This window comes from Bombus affinis, chromosome 6 (genome assembly GCF_024516045.1).
Source record: "Bombus affinis isolate iyBomAffi1 chromosome 6, iyBomAffi1.2, whole genome shotgun sequence".
In the NCBI taxonomy this organism is placed as follows: domain Eukaryota; kingdom Metazoa; phylum Arthropoda; class Insecta; order Hymenoptera; family Apidae; genus Bombus; species Bombus affinis.
In genome coordinates this window covers 3120456-3146628 of record NC_066349.1, presented here as the reverse complement: position 1 = coordinate 3146628, position 26173 = coordinate 3120456, and the positions used below count along the sequence as shown (strand labels likewise).

At 26.4% G+C, this 26173-nt stretch overlaps 1 long non-coding RNA gene across 14 annotated transcripts in view; it reads right to left on the bottom strand.

Moving 5' to 3' along the window:
- LOC126917982 (uncharacterized) overlaps positions 1-26173 on the bottom strand; it is a 446175-nt gene that overhangs the window by 326035 nt on the left and 93967 nt on the right. The window lies entirely within an intron of this gene.

The following is a 26173-nucleotide window of genomic DNA, read 5'->3' as shown; positions in this document are numbered from 1 at the left end:
TTAATGCTATACATCGAGTAAAGTTATATAGTATTACGTTATAACGTATAACGTTATATACTATTACGCTATAACGTATGACGCTATATACTATTACAATACAACGTGTAACGTTATATAGTATTACGTTGTAACGTATAACGTTATATACTACTATGATTTAACATATAACGTTATATACTATTACTATACAACGTGTAACGTTATACAGCATTTCGTTAGAACGTATAACGTTATGTACTAATACTATACATCGTGTAAAGTTATATAGTATTATGTTATAGCGTATAACGTTATATTGTCTTACGATATAACGCATAGCGTTCTATACTATTACTATATAACGTGTAACGTTATATAGTACTACGTTATAGCGTATAACGTTATATAGTATTACGTTATAACTTATAACATTATATACTTTTACTATACAACGTGTAACGTTATATAGTATTACGTTATAACGTATAACGTTATATACTATTACGGTATAACGTATAACGTAATATAGTGTTACATTATAGCGTATAACGTTATATAGTATTATGTTATAACGTATAACGTTATATAGTATTACGTTATAACGTATAACGTTATATAGTATTACGTTATAACTTATAACATTATATACTTTTACTATACAACGTGTAACGTTATATAGTATTACGTTATAACGTATAACGTTATATACTATTACTATACAACGTGTAACGTTATATAGTATTACGTTATAACGTGTAACGTTATATACTATTACGTTATAACGTGTAACGTTATATAGTATTACGTTATGACGTATAACGTTGTATACTATTACGATATAACGAATAGTGTTCTATACTATTATTATACAACGTTTAACGTTATATAGTATTACGTTATAACGTTTAACGTTACATACTATTACGGTATGACGGGTAACGTTATATATTATGACGTTATAATGTGTAACGTTATATAGTATTACGTTGTAACTTATAACGTTATATACTCTTACGATTTAACATATATCGTTATATACTATTACTATATAACTTGTAACGTTATATGCTATTAGGATATAACGTATAACGTTGTATAATAATACTATATATCGTGTAACGTTGTATACTAATACTATATAACGTGTAACGTTATATAACATATATAGCGTTCTATTACGTATAACGTAAAACGTTATATACTATTACGTTATAACGTATAACGGTATATACTGTTTCGGTATAACGTATAACGTTGTATACTAATACTATATAACGTATAACGTTGTATAGGACTACGTTATAACGTATAACGTTTTATACTATTACTATACAACGTGTAACGTTATATAGTATTACATTATGACGTATAACGTTATATACTATTACGGTTCAACGTATAACGTTTTATACTATCACTATACAACGTGAAACGTTATATAGTATTACGTTATAACGTATTACGTTATATAATATCACTATACAACGTGTAACGATATATAGTATTACGTTATAACGTATAACGTTATATACTATTACGCTATAACGTATAACATTAGATACTACTACTATACAACGTGTAACGATATATGGTATTACGTTATAACGTATAACGGTATATACTATTTCGGTATAATGTATAACGTTATGTAGTATTATGTTATAATGTATAACGGTATATACTATTACTATACAACGTGTAAAGTTATATAGTATTGCGTTATAACGTATAACGTTATATGGTATTACGTTATAACGTTTAACATTATGTACTATTACTATATAACGTATAGTGTTATATACCATTGCTATACAACGTGTAACGTTATATAGTATTACCTTATAACGTATAACGTCATATAGTATTACGCTATAACGTATAACGTTATATACTATTACGCTATAACGTATGCCGCTATATACTATTACTATACAACGTGTAACGTTATATAGTATTACGTTATAACGTATAACGTTATATGGTATTACGTTATAACGTACAACATTATATACTATTACTATACAACGTGTAACGTTATATAGTATTACGTTATAACGTATGACGTTATATAGCATTACGTTCTAACGTATAACGTTTTATAGTACTACGTTATAACTTATAACGTTATGTAGTATTACGTTACAACGTATAACGTTATATACTACTACCATTTAACATATAACGTTATATACTATTACTATACAACGTGTAACGTTATATAGTATTACGTTATAACGTATGACGTTATATACTATTACGATATAACGTATAACGTTATATAATACTACGATATAACGCATAACGATATATAGTATTACGTTATAACGTATGACGTTATATACTATCACTATACAACGTGAAACGTTATATAGTATTACGTTTTAACGTATTACGTTATATAATATCACTATACAACGTGTAACGTTATATAGTATTACGTTATAACGTATGACGTTATATAGCATTACGTTCTAACGTATAACGTTATATAGTACTACGTTATAACGTATAACGTTATGTAGTATTACGTTATAACGTATAACGTTATATACTACTACGATTTAACATATAACGTTATATACTATTACTATACAACGTGTAACGTTATATAGTATTACGTTATAACGTATGACGTTATATACTATTACGATATAACGTATAACGTTATATACTATTACGGTATAACGCATAACGTTATATAGTGTTACGTTATAACGTATGATGTTATATAGTATTACGTTATAACGTATAAGGTTATATACTAATAGTATACATCGAGTAAAGTTATATAGTATTACGTTATAACGTGTATCGTTATATAGTATTACGTTATAACGTATAACGGTATATACTATTTCGGTATACTGTATAACGTTGTGTAATATTACGTTATAACGTATAACGTTACATACTATTACGCTACAACGTATGACGCTATATACTATTACAATACAACGTGTAACTTTATATAGTATTATGTTGTAACGTACAACGTTATATACTATTACGATATAACGCATAACGTTATATAGTATTACGTTATAACGTATAACGTTATGTAGTATTACGTTATAACGTATGACGTTATATACTACTACGATTTAACATATAACGTTATATACTATTACTATACAACGTGTAACGTTATATAGTATTACGTTGTAACTTATAACGTTATATACTCTTACGATGTAACATATATCGTTATATACTATTACTTTATAACGTGTAACGTTATATAGTATTACGTTATAACGTATAACGTTATATGGTATTACGTTATAAGGTATAACTGTATATACTACTTCGGTATAATGTATAACGTTATGTAGTATTACGTTATAATGTATAACGTTATAAGCTATTACGGTATAACGTATAACGTAATATAGTGTTACGTTGTAGCGTATAACGTTATATAGTATTACGTTATAACGCATAACGATATATAGTATTACGTTATAACGTATGACGTTATATACTATCACTATACAACGTGAAACGTTATATAGTATTACGTTGTAACGTATTACGTTATATAATATCACTATACAACGTGTAACGTTATATAGTATTACGTTATAACGTATAACGTTATATACTATTACGCTATAACGTATGACGCTATATACTATTACTATACAACGTGTAACGTTATATAGTATTACGTTATAACGTATAACGTAATATACTGTTACGTTATAGCGTATAACGTTATATAGTATTACGTCATAACGTATAACGTTATATAGTATTACGTTATAACGTATAACGTTATATGGTATTACGTTATAAGGTATAACTGTATATACTACTTCGGTATAATGTATAACGTTATGTAGTATTACGTTATAATGTATAACTTTATAAGATATTACGGTATAACGTATAACGTAATATAGTGTTACGTTGTAGCGTATAACGTTATATAGTATTACGTTATAACGTATAACGTTATATAGTATTACGTTATAACGTATAACGTTATGTGGTATTACGTTATAAGGTATAACTGTATATACTATTTCGGTAAAATGTATAACGTTATGTAGTATTACGTTATAACGTATAACGTTATATACTATTACGTTATAACGTATAACGATATACACTATTACGGTATTATGTGTAACGTTATATAGTATTAGGTTATAACGTATAACGTCATATACTATTACGATATAACGTTATATACTATCACTATACAACGTGAAACGTTATATAGTATTACGTTATAAAGTATAACGTTATATACTATCACTATACAACGTGTAACATTATATAGTATTACGTTATAACGTATAACGTTATATAGTATTACGTTATAACGCATAACGATATATAGTATTACGTTATAACGTATGACGTTATATAGCATTACGTTATAACGTATAACGATATAAACTATTGCGGTATAATGTATAACGTTGTATACTAATACTATATAACGTGTGACGTTGTATAGGTCTACGTTATAACGTATAACGTTATATACTATTACTATACAACGTGTAACGTAATATAGTATTACGTTATAACGCATAACGTTATATAGTATTACGTTATAACGTATAACATTATATACTATTACTATACAACGTGTAACGTTATATAGTATTACGTTATAACGTATAACGTTATATACTATTACGGTATAACGTATAACGTAATATAGTGTTACATTATAGCGTATAACGTTATATAGTATTACGTTATAACGTATAACGTTATATACTATTACTATACAACGTGTAACGTTATATACTATTACGTTATAACGCATAACGATATATAGTATTACGTTATAACGTATGACGTTATATAGCATTACGTTATAACGTATAACGATATAAACTATTTCGGTATAATGTATAACGTTATATACTATTACTATACAACGTGTAACGTAATATAGTATTACGTTATAACGTATAATGGCATATAGTATTACTTTATAACGTATGACGCTATATACTATTACAATACAACGTGTAACGTTATATAGTATTACGTTGTAACGTATAACGTTATATACTATTACGATTTAACATATAACGTTATATACTATTACGCTATAACGTATGACGCTATATACTATTACTATACAACGTGTAACGTTATATAGTATTACGTTATGACGTATAACGTTATATACTATTACGATATAACGTATAACGTTGTATACTAATACTATATAACGTGTAACGTTGTATAGGACTACGTTATAACGTATAACGTTATATACTATTACTATACAACGTGTAACGTTATATAGCATTACGTTATGACGTACAACGTTATATACTAATACGGTATAACGTATAACGTTATATACTATCACTATACAACGTGAAACGTTATATATTATTACGTTATAACGTATTACGTTATATAATATCACTATACAACGTGTAACGTTATATAGTATTACGTTATAACGTATAACGTTATATACTATTACGCTATAACGTATGACGCTATATACTATTACTATACAACGTGTAACGTTAAATAGTATTACGTTATAACGTATAACGTTATATAGTATTACGTTATAACGTATAACGTTATATAGTATTACGTTATAACGTATAACATTATATACTTTTACAATACAACGTGTAACGTTATATAGTATTACGTTATAACGTATAACGTTATATGGTATTACGTTATAAGGTATAACTGTATATACTATTTCGGTATAATGTATAACGTTATGTAGTATTACGTTATAATGTATAACGTTATAAGCTATTACGGTATAACGTATAACGTTATGCAGTATTATGTTGTAACGTATAACGTTATGTAGTATTACGTTATAACGTATAACGTTATATACTATTACGTTATAACGTATAACGATATACACTATTACGGTATTATGTGTAACGTTATATAGTATTATGTTATAACGTATAACGTCATATACTATTACGATATAACGTTATATACTATCACTATACAACGTGAAACGTTATATAGTATTACGTTATAAAGTATACCGTTATATACTATCACTATACAACGTGTAACATTATATAGTATTACGTTATAACGTATAACGTTATATAGTATTACGTTATAACGCATAACGATATATAGTATTACGTTATAACGTATGACGTTATATAGCATTACGTTATAACGTATAACGATATAAACTATTTCGGTATAATGTATAACGTTGTATACTAATACTATATAACGTGTAACGTTGTATAGGTCTACGTTATAACGTATAACGTTATATACTATTACTATACAACGTGTAACGTAATATAGTATTACGTTATAACGCATAACGTTATATAGTATTACGTTATAACGTATAACGTTATATACTATTACTATACAACGTGTAACGTTATACAGCATTACGTTAGGACGTATAACGTTATATACTAATAGTATACATCGTGAAAAGTTATATAGCATTACGTTATAACGTGTATCGTTATATAGTATTACGTTATATCGTATAACGGTATATACTATTTCGGTATACTGTATAACGTTATGTAATATTACGTTATAACGTATAACGTTATATAGTATTACGTTATAACGTATAACGTTATATACTAATTGTATACATCGTGTAAAGTTATATAGTATTACGTTATATTGTATAACATTATATAGTATTACGTTATAACGTATAACGTTATATTGGATTACGTTATAACGTATAACGGTATATACTATTTCGGTATAATGTATAACGTTATGTAGTATTACGTTATAATGTATAACGTTATAAGCTATTACGGTATAACGTATAACGTTATGTAGTATTATGTTGTAACGTATAACGTTATGTAGTATTATGCTATAATGTATAACGTTATATACTATTACTATACAACGTGAAACGTTATATAGTATTACGTTATAACGTATTACGTTATATAATATCACTATACAACGTGTAACGATATATAGTATTACGTTATAACGTATAAGGTTATATACTAATACTATACATCGAGTAAAGTTATATAGTATTACGTTATAACGTATAACGTTATATGGTATTACGTTATAACGTGTAACATTATATAGTATTACGTTATAACGTATAACGTTATATACTATTACGGTATAACGTATAACGTTATATGGTGTTACGTTATAACGTATAGCGTTATATAGTATTACGTTATAACGTATAACATTATATACTATTACTATACAACGTGTAACGTTATATAGTATTACGTTATAACGTATAACGTTATATACTATTACGCTATAACGTATAACGTAATATAGTGTTACATTATAGCGTATAACGTTATATAGTATTACGTTATAACGTGTAACGTTATATACTATTACGGTATAACGTATAACGTTATATAGTGTTACGTTATAACGTATGACGTTATATAGTATTACGTTATAACGTATAAGGTTATATACTAATACTATACATCGAGTAAAGTTATATAGTATTACGTTATAATGTATAACGTTATATACTATTACGCTACAACGTATGACGCTATATACTATTACAATACAACGTGTAACGTTATATAGTATTACGTTGTAACGTATAACGTTATATACTACTACGATTTAACATATAACGTTATATGCTATTACTATACAACGTGTAACGTTATACAGCATTACGTTAGAACGTATAACGTTATATACTAATAGTATACATCGTGTAAAGTTATATAGTATTACGTTATAACGTGTATCGTTATATAGTATTACGTTATAACGTATAACGGTATATACTTTTTCGGTATACTGTATAACGTTGTGTAATATTACGTTATAACGTATAACGTTATACAGCATTTCGGTAGAACGTACAACGTTATATACTAATACTATACATCGTGTAAAGTTATATAGTATTACGTTATAGCGTATAACATTATATACTATTACTATACAACGTGTAACGTTATATAGTATTACGTTATAACGTATAACGTTATATACTATTACGGTATAACGTTTAACGTAATATAGTGTTACATTATAGCGTATAACGTTATATAGTATTACGTTATAACGTATAAGGTTATATACTAATACTATACATCGAGTAAAGTTATATAGTATTACGTTATAATGTATAACGTTATAAGCTATTACGGTATAACGTATAACGTTATGTAGTATTATGTTGTAACGTAAAACGTTATATAGTATTATGCTATAATGTATAACGTTATATACTATTACTATACAACGTGAAACGTTATATAGTATTACGTTATAACGTATTACGTTATAACGTATTACGTTATATAATATCACTATACAACGTGTAACGATATATAGTATTACGTTATAACGTATAACGTTATATTCTATTACGCTATAACGTATGACGCTATATACTATTACTATACAACGTGTAACGTTATATAGTATTACGTTATAACGTATAACATTAAATACTATTACTATACAACGTGTAACGATATATGGTCTTACGTTATAACGTATAACGGAATATACTATTTCGGTATAATGGATAACGTTATGTCGTATTATGTTATATTGTATAACGTTATATACTATTACTATACAACGTGTAAAGTTATATAGTATTGCGTTATAACGTATAACGTTATATGGTATTACGTTATAACGTATAACATTATGTACTATTACGATATAACGTATAGTGTTATATACCATTGCTATACAACGTGTAACGTTATATAGTATTACGTTATAACGTATAACGTTATATGGTATTACGTTATAACGTACAACATTATATACTATTACTATACAACGTGTAACGTTATATAGTATTACGTTATAACGTGTAACGTTATACACTATTACGGTATAACGTATAGCGTTATATAGTATTACGTTATATAGTATTACGTTATAACGTATAACGTCATATACTATTACGATATAACGTTATATACTATCACTATACAACGTGAAACGTTATATAGTATTACGTTATAAAGTATAACGTTATATACTATCACTATACAACGTGTAACATTATATAGTATTACGTTATAACGTATAACGGCATATAGTATTACTTTGTAACGTATAACGTTATATACTATTACGCTATAACGTATGACGCTATATACTATTACAATACAACGTGTAACGTTATATAGTATTACGTTGTAACTTATAACGTTATATACTCTTACGATTTAACATATATCGTTATATACTATTAGTATATAACTTGTAACGTTATATGCTATTAGGATATAACGTATAACGTTGTATACTAATACTATATATCGTGTAACGTTGTATACTAATACTATATAACGTGTAACGTTATATAACGTATATAGCGTTCTATTACGTATAACGTAAAACGTTATATACTATTACGATATAACGTATAACGTTGTATACTAATACTATATAACCTGTAACGTTATATAGTATTACGTTATAACGTATAACGGTATATACTATTTCGGTATAACGTATAACGTTGTATACTAATACTGTATAACGTATAACGTTGTATAGGACTACGTTATAACGTATAACGTTATATACTATTACTATACAACGTGTGACGTTATATAGTATTACGTTATGACGTATAACGTTATATACTATTACGGTTCAACGTATAACGTTTTATACTATCACTATACAACGTGAAACGTTATATAGTATTACGTTATAACGTATTACGTTATATAATATCACTATACAACGTGTAACGTTATATAGTATTACGTTATATTGTATAACATTATATAGTATTACGTTATAACGTATAACGTTATATTGGATTACGTTATAACGTTTAACGGTATATACTATTTCGGTATAATGTATAACGTTCTGTAGTATTACGTTATAATGTATAACGTTATAAGCTATTACGGTATAACGTATAACGTTATGTAGTATTATGTTGTAACGTATAACGTTATGTAGTATTATGCTATAATGTATAACGTTATATACTATTACTATACAACGTGAAACGTTATATAGTATTACGTTATAACGTATTACGTTATATAATATCACTATACAACGTGTAACGATATATAGTATTACGTTATAACGTATAACGTTATATACTATTACGCTACAACGTATGACGCTATATACTATTACAATACAACGTGTAACGTTATATAGTATTACGTTGTAACGTATAACGTTATATACTACTACGATTTAACATATAACGTTATATGCTATTACTATACAACGTGTAACTTTATACAGCATTACGTTAGAACGTATAACGTTATATACTAATAGTATACATCGTGTAAAGTTATATAGTATTACGTTATAACGTGTATCGTTATATAGTATTACGTTATAACGTATAACGGTATATACTATTTCGGTATACTGTATAACGTTATGTAATATTACGTTATAACGTATAACGTTATACAGCATTTCGTTAGAACGTATAACGTTATATACTAATACTATACATCGTGTAAAGTTATATAGTATTACGTTATAGCGTATAACATTATATACTATTACTATACAACGTGTAACGTTATATAGTATTACGTTATAACGTATAACGTTATATACTATTACGGTATAACGTTTAACGTAATATAGTGTTACATTATAGCGTATAACGTTATATAGTATTACGTTATAACGTATAAGGTTATATACTAATACTATACATCGAGTAAAGTTATATAGTATTACGTTATAACGTATAACGTTATATACTATTACGCTATAACGTATGACGCTATATACTATTACAATACAACGTGTAACGTTATATAGTATTACGTTGTAACGTATAACGTTATATACTACTACGATTTAACATATAACGTTATATACTATTACTATACAACGTGTAACGCTATATAGCATTACGTTCGAACGTATAAAGTTATATACTAATACTATACGTCGTGTAAAGTTATATAGTATTACGTTATAGCGTATAACGTTATATACTATTACTATACAACGTGTAACGTTATATAGTATTACGTTATAACGTATAAGGTTATATACTAATACTATACATCGAGTAAAGTTATATAGTATTACGTTATAACGTATAACGTTATATACTATTACGCTATAACGTATGACGCTATATACTATTACAATACAACGTTTAACGTTATATAGTATTACGTTATAACGTTTAACGTTACATAGTATTACGGTATGACGGGTAACGTTATATATTATTACGTTATAACGTGTAACGTTATATAGTATTACGTTGTAACTTATAACGTTATATACTCTTACGATTTAACATATATCGTTATATACTATTACTATATAACTTGTAACGTTATATGCTATTAGGATATAACGTATAACGTTGTATACTAATACTATATATCGTGTAACGTTGTATACTAATACTATATAACGTGTAACGTTATATAACGTATATAGCGTTCTATTACGTATAACGTAAAACATTATATACTATTACGGTTCAACGTATAACGTTTTATACTATCACTATACAACGTGAAACGTTATATAGTATTACGTTATAACGTATAACATTAAATACTATTACTATACAACGTGTAACGATATATGGTATTACGTTATTACGTATAACGGTATATACTATTTCGGTATAATGTATAACGTTATGTCGTATTATGTTATATTGTATAACGTCATATACTATTACTATACAACGTGTAAAGTTATATAGTATTGCGTTATAACGTATAACGTTATATGGTATTACGTTATAACGTATAACATTATGTACTATTACGATATAACGTATAGTGTTATATACCATTGCTATACAACGTGTAACGTTATATAGTATTACGTTATAACGTATAACGTCATATAGTATTACGCTATAACGTATAACGTTATATACTAGTACGCTATAACGTATGACGCTATATACTATTACTATACAACGTGTAACGTTATATAGTATTACGTTATAACGTATAACATTATATACTATTACGATATAACGTATAGCGTTATATACTATTACTATACAACGTGTAACGCTATATAGTACTACGTTATGACGTGTAACGTTATATAGTATTACGTTATAACGAATAACGTTATATACTAATACGATTTAACATATAACGTTATATACCATTACTATACAACGTGTAACATTATATAGTATTACGTTATAACGTATAACGTTATATACTATTACGGTATAACGTATAACATTATATACTATTACGATATAACGTATAGCGTTATATACTATTACTATACAACGTGTAACGTTATATAGTACTACGTTATAACGTGTAACGTTATATAGTATTACGTTATAACGAATAACGTTATATACTAATACGATTTAACATATAACGTTATATACCATTACTATACAACGTGTAACATTATATAGTATTACGTTATAACGTATAACGTTATATACTATTACGGTATAACGTATAACGTTATATGGTGTTACGTTATACCGTATGACGTTATATAGTATTACGTTATAACGTATAAGGTTATATACTAATACTATACATTGTGTAAAGTTATATAGTACTACGTTATAACGTATAACGTTATATAGTAATACGTTATAACGTATAACGTTATATAGTATTACATTATAACGTATAACGTTATACAGCATTTCGTTAGAACGTATAACGTTATATACTAATACTATACATCGTGTAGAGTTATATAGTATTACGTTATAACGTATAACATTATATACTATTACTATACAACGTGTAACGTTATATAGTATTACGTTATAACGTATAACGGCATATAGTATTACTTTATAACGTATAAAGTTATATACTATTACGCTATAACGTAGGACGCTATATACTATTACTATACAACGTGTAATGTTATATGGTATTACGTTATAACGTATAACGGTATATACTATTTCGGTATAATGTGTAACGTTATGTAGTATTATGTTAGAATGTATAACGTTATATACTATTACTATACAACGTGTAAAGTTATATAGTATTGCGTTATAACGTATAACGTTATATGGTATTATGTTATAACGTATAACATTATGTACTATTACGATATAACGTATAATGTTATATACCATTGCTATACAACGTGTAACGTTATATAGTATTACGTTATAACGTATAACGTCATATAGTATTACGCTATAACGTATAACGTTATATACTATTACGCTATAACGTATGACGCTATATACTATTACTATACAACGTGTAACGATATATAGTATTACGTTATATCTTATAACGTTATATGGTTTTACGTTATAACGTATTACGTTATATGGTATTACGTTATAACGTATAACGTTATATACTATTACGCTATAACGTGTGACGCTATATACTATTACTATACAACGTGTAACGTTATATAGTATTACGTTATAACGTAAAACGTTATATACTATTACGGTATAACGTATAACGTAATATAGTGTTACGTCATAGCGTATAACGTTATATAGTATTACGTTATAACGTATAACGTTATATAGTATTACGTTATAACGTATAACGTTATATGGTATTACGTTATAAGGTATAACTGTATATACTATTTCGGTATAATGTATAACGTTATGTATTATTACGTTATAATGTATAACGTTATAAGCTATTACGGTATAACGTATAACGTTATGTAGTATTATGTTGTAACGTATAACGTTATGTAGTATTATGCTATAATGTATAACGTTATATACTATTACTATACAACGTGAAACGTTATATAGTATTACGTTATAACGTATTACGTTATATAATATCACTATACAACGTGTAACGATATATAGTATTACGTTATAACGTATAACGTTATATACTATTACGCTATAACGTATGACGCTATATACTATTACTATACCACGTGTAACGTTATAGAGTATTACGTTATAACGTATAACGTTCTATAGTATTACGTTATAACGTATAACATTAAATACTATTACTATACAACGTGTAACGATATATGGTATTACGTTATAACGTATAAGGTTATATACTAATACTATACATCGAGTAAAGTTATATAGTATTACGTTATAACGTATAACGTTATATGGTATTACGTTATAACGTATAACATTATATACTATTACGATTTAACATATAACGTTATATAACATTACTATACAACGTGTAACATTATATAGTATTACGTTATAACGTATAACGTTATATACTATTACGGTATAACGTATAACGTTATATAGTGTTACGTTATAACGTATGACGTTATATAGTATTACGTTATAACGTATAAGGTTATATACTAATACTATACATCGAGTAAAGTTATATAGTATTACGTTATAACGTATAACGTTATATGGTATTACGTTATAACGTATAACATTATATACTATTACGATATAACGTATAGCGTTATATACTATTACTATAGAACGTGTAACGTTATATAGTACTGCGTTATAACGTGTAACGTTATATAGTATTACGTTATAACGTATAACGTTATATACTATTACGGTATAACGTATAACGTAATATAGTGTTACATTATAGCGTATAACGTTATATAGTATTACGTTATAACGTATAACGTTATATACTATTACTATACAACGTGTAACGTTATATAGTATTACGTTATAACGTGTAACGTTATATACTATTACGGAATAACGTATAACGTTATATAGTATTACGTTATAACGTATGACGTTATATAGTATTACGTTATAACGTATAAGGTTATATACTAATACTATACATCGAGTAAAGTTATATAGTATTACGTTATAACGTATAACGTTATATACTCTTACGCTACAACGTATGACGCTATATACTATTACAATACAACGTGTAACGTTATATAGTATTACGTTGTAACGTATAACGTTATATACTACTACGATTTAACATATAACGTTATATGCTATTACTATACAACGTGTAACGTTATTCAGTATTACGTTACAACGTATAACGTTATATACTAATAGTATACATCGTGTAAAGTTATATAGTATTACGTTATAACGTGTATTGTTATATAGTATTACGTTATAACGTATAACGGTATATACTATTTCGGTATATTGTATAACGTTATGTAATATTACGTTATAACTTATAACGTTACACAGCATTTCGTTAGAACGTATAACGTTATATACTAATACTATACATCGTGTAAAGTTATATAGTATTACGTTATAACGTATAACGTTATATGGTATTACGTTATAACGTATAACATTATATACTATTACGATATAACGTATCGCGTTATATACTATTACTATAGAACGTGTAACGTTATATAGTACTACGTTATAACGTGTAACGTTATATAGTATTACGTTATAACGTATAACGTTATATACTATTACGGTATAACGTATAACGTAATATAGTGTTACATTATAGCGTATAACGTTATATAGTATTACGTTATAACGTATAACGTTCTATAGTATTACGTTATAACGTATAACATTAAATACTATTACTATACAACGTGTAACGATATATGGTATTACGTTATAACGTATAAGGTTATATACTAATACTATACATCGAGTAAAGTTATATAGTATTACGCTATAACGTATAACGTTATATGCTATTACGTTATAACGTATAACATTATATACTATTACGATTTAACATATAACGTTATATAACATTACTATACAACGTGTAACATTATATAGTATTACGTTATAACGAATAACGTTATATACTATTACTATACAACGTGTAACGTTATATAGTATTACGTTATGACGTATAACGTTATATACTAATACGGTATAACGTATAACGTTATAGACTATCACAATACAACGTGAAACGTTATATAGTATTACGTTATAACGTATTACGATATATAATATCACTATACAACGTCTAACGTTATATAGTATTACGTTATAACGTATAACTTTATATACTATTACACTATAACGTATGGCGCTATACACTATTACTATACAACGTGTAACGTTACATAGTATTACGTTATAACGTATAACGTTATATAGTATTACGTTATAACGTATAACATTATATACTATTACTATACAACGTGTAACGTTATATAGTGTTACGTTATAACGTATAAGGTTATATACTAATAGTATACATCGAGTAAAGTTATATAGTATTACGTTATGACGTATAACGTTATATACTATTACGATATAACGTGTAACGTTTTATACTAATACTATATAACGTCCAACGTTGTATAGGACTACGTTATAACGTATAACGTTATATACTATTACTATACAACGTATAACATTATATACTACTACGATTTAACATATAACGTTATATACTATTACGCTATAACGTATGACGCTATGTACTATTACTATACAACGTGTAACGTTATATAGTATTACGTTATGACGTATAACGTTATATACTATTACGATATAACGTATAACGTTGTATACTAATACTATATAACGTGCAACGTTGTATAGGACTACGTTATAACGTATAACGTTATATACTATTACTATACAACGTGTAACGTTATATTGTATTACGTTATAACGTATAACGGCATATAGTATTACGTTATAACGTATAACGTTATATACTATTACTATACAAGGTGTAACGTTATATAGCATTACGTTATAACGTGTAACGTTATATACTATTACTATACAAGGTGTAACGTTATATACTATTAAGCCTTAACGTATGACGCTATATACTATGACTATACAACGTGTAACGTTATATGGTATTACGTTATAACGTATAACGTTATATAGTTTTACGTTATAACGTATAACATTATATACTATTACTATACAACGTGTAACGTTATATAGTATTACGTTATAACGTATAACGTTATATACTATTACGATATAACGTATAACGTTGTGTACTAATACTATATAACGTGCAACGTTAGGACTACGTTATAACGTATAACGTTATATACTATTACGGTATAACGTATAACGTTACATAGTATTACGTTATGACGTATAACGTTATATACTATTACGATATAACGTATAACGTTGTATACTCATACTATATAACGTGTAACGTTGTATAGTACTTCGTTATAACGTATAACGTTATATACTATTACTATACAACGTGTAACGTTATATAGTATTACGTTATAACGTATAACGTTATATACTATTACGCTATAACGTATGACGCTATATACTATTACAATACAACGTGTAACTTTATATAGTATTACGTTGTAACGTATAACGTTATATACTATTACGATTTTACATATAACGTTATATACTATTACGCTATAACGTATGACGCTATATACTATTACTATACAACGTGTAACGTTATATAGTATTACGTTATGACTTATAACGTTATATACTATTACTATACAACGTGTAACGTTATATAGTATTACGTTATAACGTATAACGTTATATACTATAACGGTATAACGTATAACGTTATATAGTATTACGTTATGACGTATAACGTTATATACTATTACGATATAACGTATAACGTTGTATACTAATACTATATAACGTGCAACGTTGTATAGGACTACGTTATAACGTATAACGTTATATACTATTACTATACAAAGTATAACGTTATATACTACTACGATTTAACATATAACGTTATATACTATTACGCTGTAACGTATGACGCTATATACTATTACTATACAACGTGTAACGTTATATAGTATTACGTTATGACGTATAACGTTATATACTATTACGATATAACGTATAACGTTGTATACTAATACTATATAACGTGCAACGTTGTATAGGACTACGTTATAACGTATAACGTTATATACTATTACTATACAACGTGTAACGTTATATAGTATTACGTTATAACGTATAACGGCATATAGTATTACGTTATAACGTATAACGTTATATACTATTACTATACAAGGTGTAACGTTATATAGCATTACGTTATAACGTGTAACGTTATATACTATTACGGTATAACGTATAACGTTATATAGTATTACGTTATGACGTATAACGTTATATACTATTACGATATAACGTATAACGTTGTATACTAATACTATATAACGTGTAACGTTGTATAGGACTACGTTATAACGTATAACGTTATATACTATTACTATACAACGTGTAACGTTATATAGTATTACGTTATAACGTATAACGGCATATAGTATTACGTTATAACGTATAACGTTATATACTATTACTATACAAGGTGTAACGTTATATACTATTACGCCTTAACGTATGACGCTATATACTATGACTATACAACGTGTAACGTTATATAGTATTACGTTATAACGTATAACGTTATATAGTTTTACGTTATAACGTATAACATTATATACTATTACTATACAACGTGTAACGTTATATAGTATTACGTTATAACGTATAACGTTATATACTATTACGGTATAACGTATAACGTTGTATACTAATACTATATAACGTGTAACGTTGTATAGGACTACGTTATAACGTATAACGTTATATACTATTACTATACAACGTGTAACGTTATATAGTATTACGTTATAACGTATGACGGCATATAGTATTACGTTATAACGTATAACGTTATATACTATTACTATACAAGGTGTAACGTTATATACTATTACGCCTTAACGTATGACGCTATATACTATGACTATACAACGTGTAACGTTATATACTATTACGGTATAACGTATAACGTTATATAGTATTACGTTATGACGTATAACGTTATATACTATTACGATATAACGTATAACGTTGTATACTAATACTATATAACGTGTAACGTTGTATAGGACTACGTTATAACGTATAACGTTATATACTATTACTATACAACGTGTAACGTTATATAGTATTACGATATAACGTATAACGTTATATACTATTGCGCTATAACGTATGGCGCTATATACTATTACAATACAACGTGTAACTTTATATAGTATTATGTTGTAACGTATAACGTTATGTAGTATTACGTTATAACGTATAACGTTATATACTATTACGTTATAACGTATAACGTTATATACTATTACGTTATAACGTATAACGTTATATACTATTACGTTATAACGTATAACGATATACACTATTACGGTATTACGTGTAACGTTATATAGTATTACGTTATATAGTATTACGTTATAGCGTATAACGTCATATAATATTACGATATAACGTTATATACTATCACTATACAACGTGAAATGTAATATAGTATTACGTTATAAAGTATAACGTTATATACTATCACTATACAACGTGTAACATTATATAGTATTACGTTATAACGTATAACGGCATATAGTATTACTTTATAACGTATAACGTTATATACTATTACGCTATAACGTATGACGCTATATACTATTACAATACAACGTGTAACGTTATATAGTATTACGTTGTAACGTATAACGTTATATACTATTACGATTTAACATATAACGTTATATACTATAACGCTATAACGTATGACGCTATATACTATTACTATACAACGTGTAACGTTATATAGTATTACGATATGACGTATAACGTTATATACTATTGCGATATAACGTATAACGTTGTATACTAATACTATATAACGTGCAACGTTGTATAGGACTACGTTATAACGTATAACGCTATATACTATTACTATACAACGTGTAACGTTATATAGTATTACGTTATGACGTATAACGTTATATACTATTACTATACAACGTGTAACGTTATATAGTATTACGTTATAACGTATAACGTTATATACTATTACGGTATAACGTATAACGTAATATAGTGTTACATTATAGCGTATAGCGTTATATAGTATTACGTTATAACGAATAACGTTATATACTATTACTATACAACGTGTAACGTTATATAGTATTACGTTATGACGTATAACGTTATATACTAATACGGTATAACGTATAACGTTATAGACTATCACAATACAACGTGAAACGTTATATAGTATTACGTTATAACGTATTACGTTATATAATATCACTATACAACGTCTAACGTTATATAGTATTACGTTATAACGTATAACGTTATATACTATTACACTATAACGTATGGCGCTATACACTATTACTATACAACGTGTAACGTTACATAGTATTACGTTATAACGTATAACGTTATATAGTATTACGTTATAACGTATAACATTATATACTATTACTATACAACGTGTAACGTTATATAGTGTTACGTTATAACGTATAAGGTTATATACTAATAGTATACATCGAGTAAAGTTATATAGTATTACGTTATAACGTATAACGTTATATACTATTACGATATAACGTATAACGTTGTATACTAATACTATATAACGTGCAACGTTGTATAGGACTACGTTATAACGTATAACGTTATATACTATTACGGTATAACGTATAACGTTACATAGTATTACGTTATGACGTATAACGTTATATACTATTACGATATAACGTATAACGTTGTATACTCATACTATATAACGTGTAACGTTGTATAGTACTACGTTATAACGTATAACGTTATATACTATTACTATAGAACGTGTAACGTTATATAGTATTACGTTATAACGTATAACGTTATATACTATTACGCTATAACGTATGACGCTATATACTATTACAATACAACGTGTAACTTTATACAGTATTACGTTGTAACGTATAACGTTATATACTATTACGATTTAGCATATTACGTTATATACTATTACGCTATAACGTATGACGCTATATACTATTACTATACAACGTGTAACGTTATATAGTATTACGTTATGACTTATAACGTTATATACTATTACTATACAACGTGTAACGTTATATAGTATTACGTTATAACGTATAACGTTATATACTATTACGGTATAACGTATAACGTTATATAGTATTACGTTATGACGTATAACGTTATATACTATTACGATATAACGTATAACGTTGTATACTAATACTATATAACGTGCAACGTTGTATAGGACTACGTTATAACGTATAACGTTATATACTATTACTATACAAAGTATAACGTTATATACTACTACGATTTAACATATAACGTTATATACTATTACGCTATAACGTGTGACGCTTTATACTATTACTATACAACGTGTAACGTTATATAGTATTACGTTATGACGTATAATGTTATATACTATTACGATATAACGTATAACGTTGTATACTAATACTATATAACGTGCAACGTTGTATAGGACTACGTTATAACGTATAACGTTATATACTATTACTATACAACGTGTAACGTTATATAGTATTACGTTATAACGTATAACGTTATATACTATTACTATACAACGTGTAACGTTATATAGTATTACGTTATAACGTATAACGTTATATACTATTACGCTATAACGTATGACGCTATATACTATTACAATACAACGTGTAACGTTATATAGTATTACGATGTAACGTATAACGTTATATACTATTACGATATAACGTATAACGTTGTATACTAATACTATATAACGTGTAACGTTGTATAGGATTACGTTATAACGTATAACGTTATATACTATTACTATACAACGTGTAACTTTATATAGTATTATGTTGTAACGTATAACGTTATGTAGTATTACGTTATAACGTATAACGTTATATACTATTACGCTATAACGTATGACGCTATATACCATTACAATACAACGTGTAACTTTATATAGTATTATGTTGTAACGTATAACGTTATGTAGTATTACGTTATAACGTATAACGTTATATACTATTACTATACAAGGTGTAACGTTATATAGTATTACGTTATAACGTGTAACGTTATATACTATTACGGTATAACGTATAACGTTATATAGTATTACGTTATGACGTATAACGTTATATACTATTACGATATAACGTGTAACGTTGTATACTAATACTATATAACGTCCAACGTTGTATAGGACTACGTTATAACGTATAACGTTATATAGTATTACTATACAACGTATAACATTATATACTACTACGATTTAACATATAACGTTATATACTATTACGCTATAACGTATGACGCTATATACTATTACTATACAACGTGTAACGTTATATAGTATTACGTTATGACGTATAACGTTATATACTATTACGATATAACGTATAACGTTGTATACTAATACTATATAACGTGCAACGTTGTATAGGACTACGTTATAACGTATAACGTTATATACTATTACTATACAACGTGTAACGTTATATAGTATTACGTTATAACGTATAACGGCATATAGTATTACGTTATAACGTATAACGTTATATACTATTACTATACAAGGTGTAACGTTATATAGCATTACGTTATAACGTGTAACGTTATATACTATTACGGTATAACGTATAACGTTATATAGTATTACGTTATGACGTATAACGTTATATACTATTACGATATAACGTATAACGTTGTATACTAATACTATATAACGTGTAACGTTGTATAGGACTACGTTATAACGTATAACGTTATATACTATTACTATACAACGTGTAACGTTATATAGTATTACGTTATAACGTATAACGGCATATAGTATTACGTTATAACGTATAACGTTATATACTATTACTATACAAGGTGTAACGTTATATACTATTACGCCTTAACGTATGACGCTATATACTATGACTATACAACGTGTAACGTTATATAGTATTACGTTATAACGTATAACGTTATATAGTTTTACGTTATAACGTATAACATTATATACTATTACTATACAACGTGTAACGTTATATAGTATTACGTTATAACGTATAACGTTATATACTATTACGGTATAACGTATAACGTTATATAGTGTTATATTATAGCGTATAACGTTATATAGTATTACGTTATAACGTATAACGTTATATACTATTACTATACAAGATGTAACGTTATATAGTATTACGCTATAACGTGTAACGTTATATACTATTACGGTATAACGTATAACGTTATATAGTATTACGTTATGACGTATAACGTTATATACTATTACGATATAACGTATAACGTTGTATACTAATACTATATAACGTGTAACGTTGTATAGGACTACGTTATAACGTATAACGTTATATACTATTACTATACAACGTGTAACGTTATATAGTATTACGTTATAACGTAATAACGTTATATACTATTACGGTATAACGTATAACGTTATATAGTGTTACATTATAGCGTATAACGTTATATAGTATTACATTATAACGTATAACGTTATATACTATTACTATACAAGATGTAACGTTATATAGTATTACGCTATAACGTGTAACGTTATATACTATTACGGTATAACGTATAACGTTATATAGTATTACGTTATGACGTATAACGTTATATACTATTACGATATAACGTATAACGTTGTATACTAATACTATATAACGTGTAACGTTGTATAGGACTACGTTATAACGTATAACGTTATATACTATTACTATACAACGTGTAACGTTATATAGTATTACGTTATAACGTATAACGTTATATACTATTACGCTATAACGTATGACGCTATATACTATTACAATACAACGTGTAACTTTATATAGTATTACGTTGTAACGTATAACGTTATATACTATTACGATTTAACATATAACGTTATATACTATTACGCTATAACGTATGACGCTATATACTATCACAATACAACGTGTAACGTTATATCGTATTACGTTGTAACGCATAACGTTATATACTATTACGATTTAACATATAACGTTATATACTATGACTATACAACGTGTAACGTTATATAGTATTACGTTATAACGTATAACGTTATATAGTTTTACGTTATAACGTATAAAATTATATACTATTACTATACAACGTGTAACGTTATATAGTATTACGTTATAATGTAATAACGTTATATACTATTACGGTATAACGTATAACGTTATATAGTGTTACATTATAGCGTATAACGTTATATAGTATTACATTATAACGTATAACGTTATATACTATTACTATACAAGGTGTAACGTTATATAGTATTACGCTATAACGTGTAACGTTATATACTATTACGGTATAACGTATAACGTTATATAGTATTACGTTATGACGTATAACGTTATATACTATTACGATATAACGTATAACGTTGTATACTAATACTATATAACGTGTAACGTTGTATACTAATACTATATAACGTGTAACGTTGTATAGGACTACGTTATAACGTATAACGTTATATACTATTACTATACAACGTGTAACGTTATATAGTATTACGTTATAACGTATAACGTTATATACTATTACTATACAAGGTGTAACGTTATATACTATTACGCCTTAACGTGTGACGCTATATACTATGACTATACAACGTGTAACGTTATATAGTATTACGTTATAACGTATAACGTTATATAGTTTTACGTTATAACGTATAACATTATATACTATTACTATACAACGTGTAACGTTATATAGTATTACGTTATAACGTATAACGTTATATACTATTACGGTATAACGTATAACGTTATATAGTGTTATATTATAGCGTATAACGTTATATAGTATTACGTTATAACGTATAACGTTATATACTATTACTATACAAGGTGTAACGTTATATAGTATTACGTTATAACGTGTAACGTTATATACTATTACGGTATAACGTATAACGTTATATAGTATTACGTTATGACGTATAACGTTATATACTATTACGATATAACGTATAACGTTGTATACTAATACTATATAACGTGTAACGTTGTATAGGACTACGTTATAACGTATAACGTTATATACTATTACTATACAACGTGTAACGTTATATAGTATTACGTTATAACGTATAACGTTATATACTATTACGCTATAACGTATGACGCTATATACTATTACAATACAACGTGTAACTTTATATAGTATTACGTTGTAACGTATAACGTTATATACTATTACGATTTAACATATAACGTTATATACTATTACGCTATAACGTATGACGCTATATACTATCACAATACAACGTGTAACGTTATATCGTATTACGTTGTAACGTATAACGTTATATACTATTACGATTTAACATATAACGTTATATACTATGACTATACAACGTGTAACGTTATATAGTATTACGTTATAACGTATAACGTTATATAGTTTTACGTTATAACGTATAAAATTATATACTATTACTATACAACGTGTAACGTTATATAGTATTACGTTATAACGTAATAACGTTATATACTATTACGGTATAACGTATAACGTTATATAGTGTTACATTATAGCGTATAACGTTATATAGTATTACATTATAACGTATAACGTTATATACTATTACTATACAAGGTGTAACGTTATATAGTATTACGCTATAACGTGTAACGTTATATACTATTACGGTATAACGTATAACGTTATATAGTATTACGTTATGACGTATAACGATATACACTATTACGGTATTACGTGTAACGTTATATACTATTACGTTATAACGTATAACGTTATATACTATTACGTTATAACGTATAACGTTATATACTATTACGTTATAACGTATAACGTTATATACTATTACGTTATAACGTATAACGATATACACTATTACGGTATTACGTGTAACGTTATATAGTATTACGTTATATAGTATTACGTTATAGCGTATAACGTCATATAATATTACGATATAACGTTATATACTATCACTATACAACGTGAAATGTAATATAGTATTACGTTATAAAGTATAACGTTATATACTATCACTATACAACGTGTAACATTATATAGTATTACGTTATAACGTATAACGGCATATAGTATTACTTTATAACGTATAACGTTATATACTATTACGCTATAACGTATGACGCTATATACTATTACAATACAACGCGTAACGTTATATAGTATTACGTTGTAACGTATAACGTTATATACTATTACGATTTAACATATAACGTTATGTACTATAACGCTATAACGTATGACGCTATATACTATTACTATACAACGTGTAACGTTATATAGTATTACGTTATGACGTATAACGTTATATACTATTGCGATATAACGTATAACGTTGTATACTAATACTATATAACGTGCAACGTTGTATAGGACTACGTTATAACGTATAACGCTATATACTATTACTAT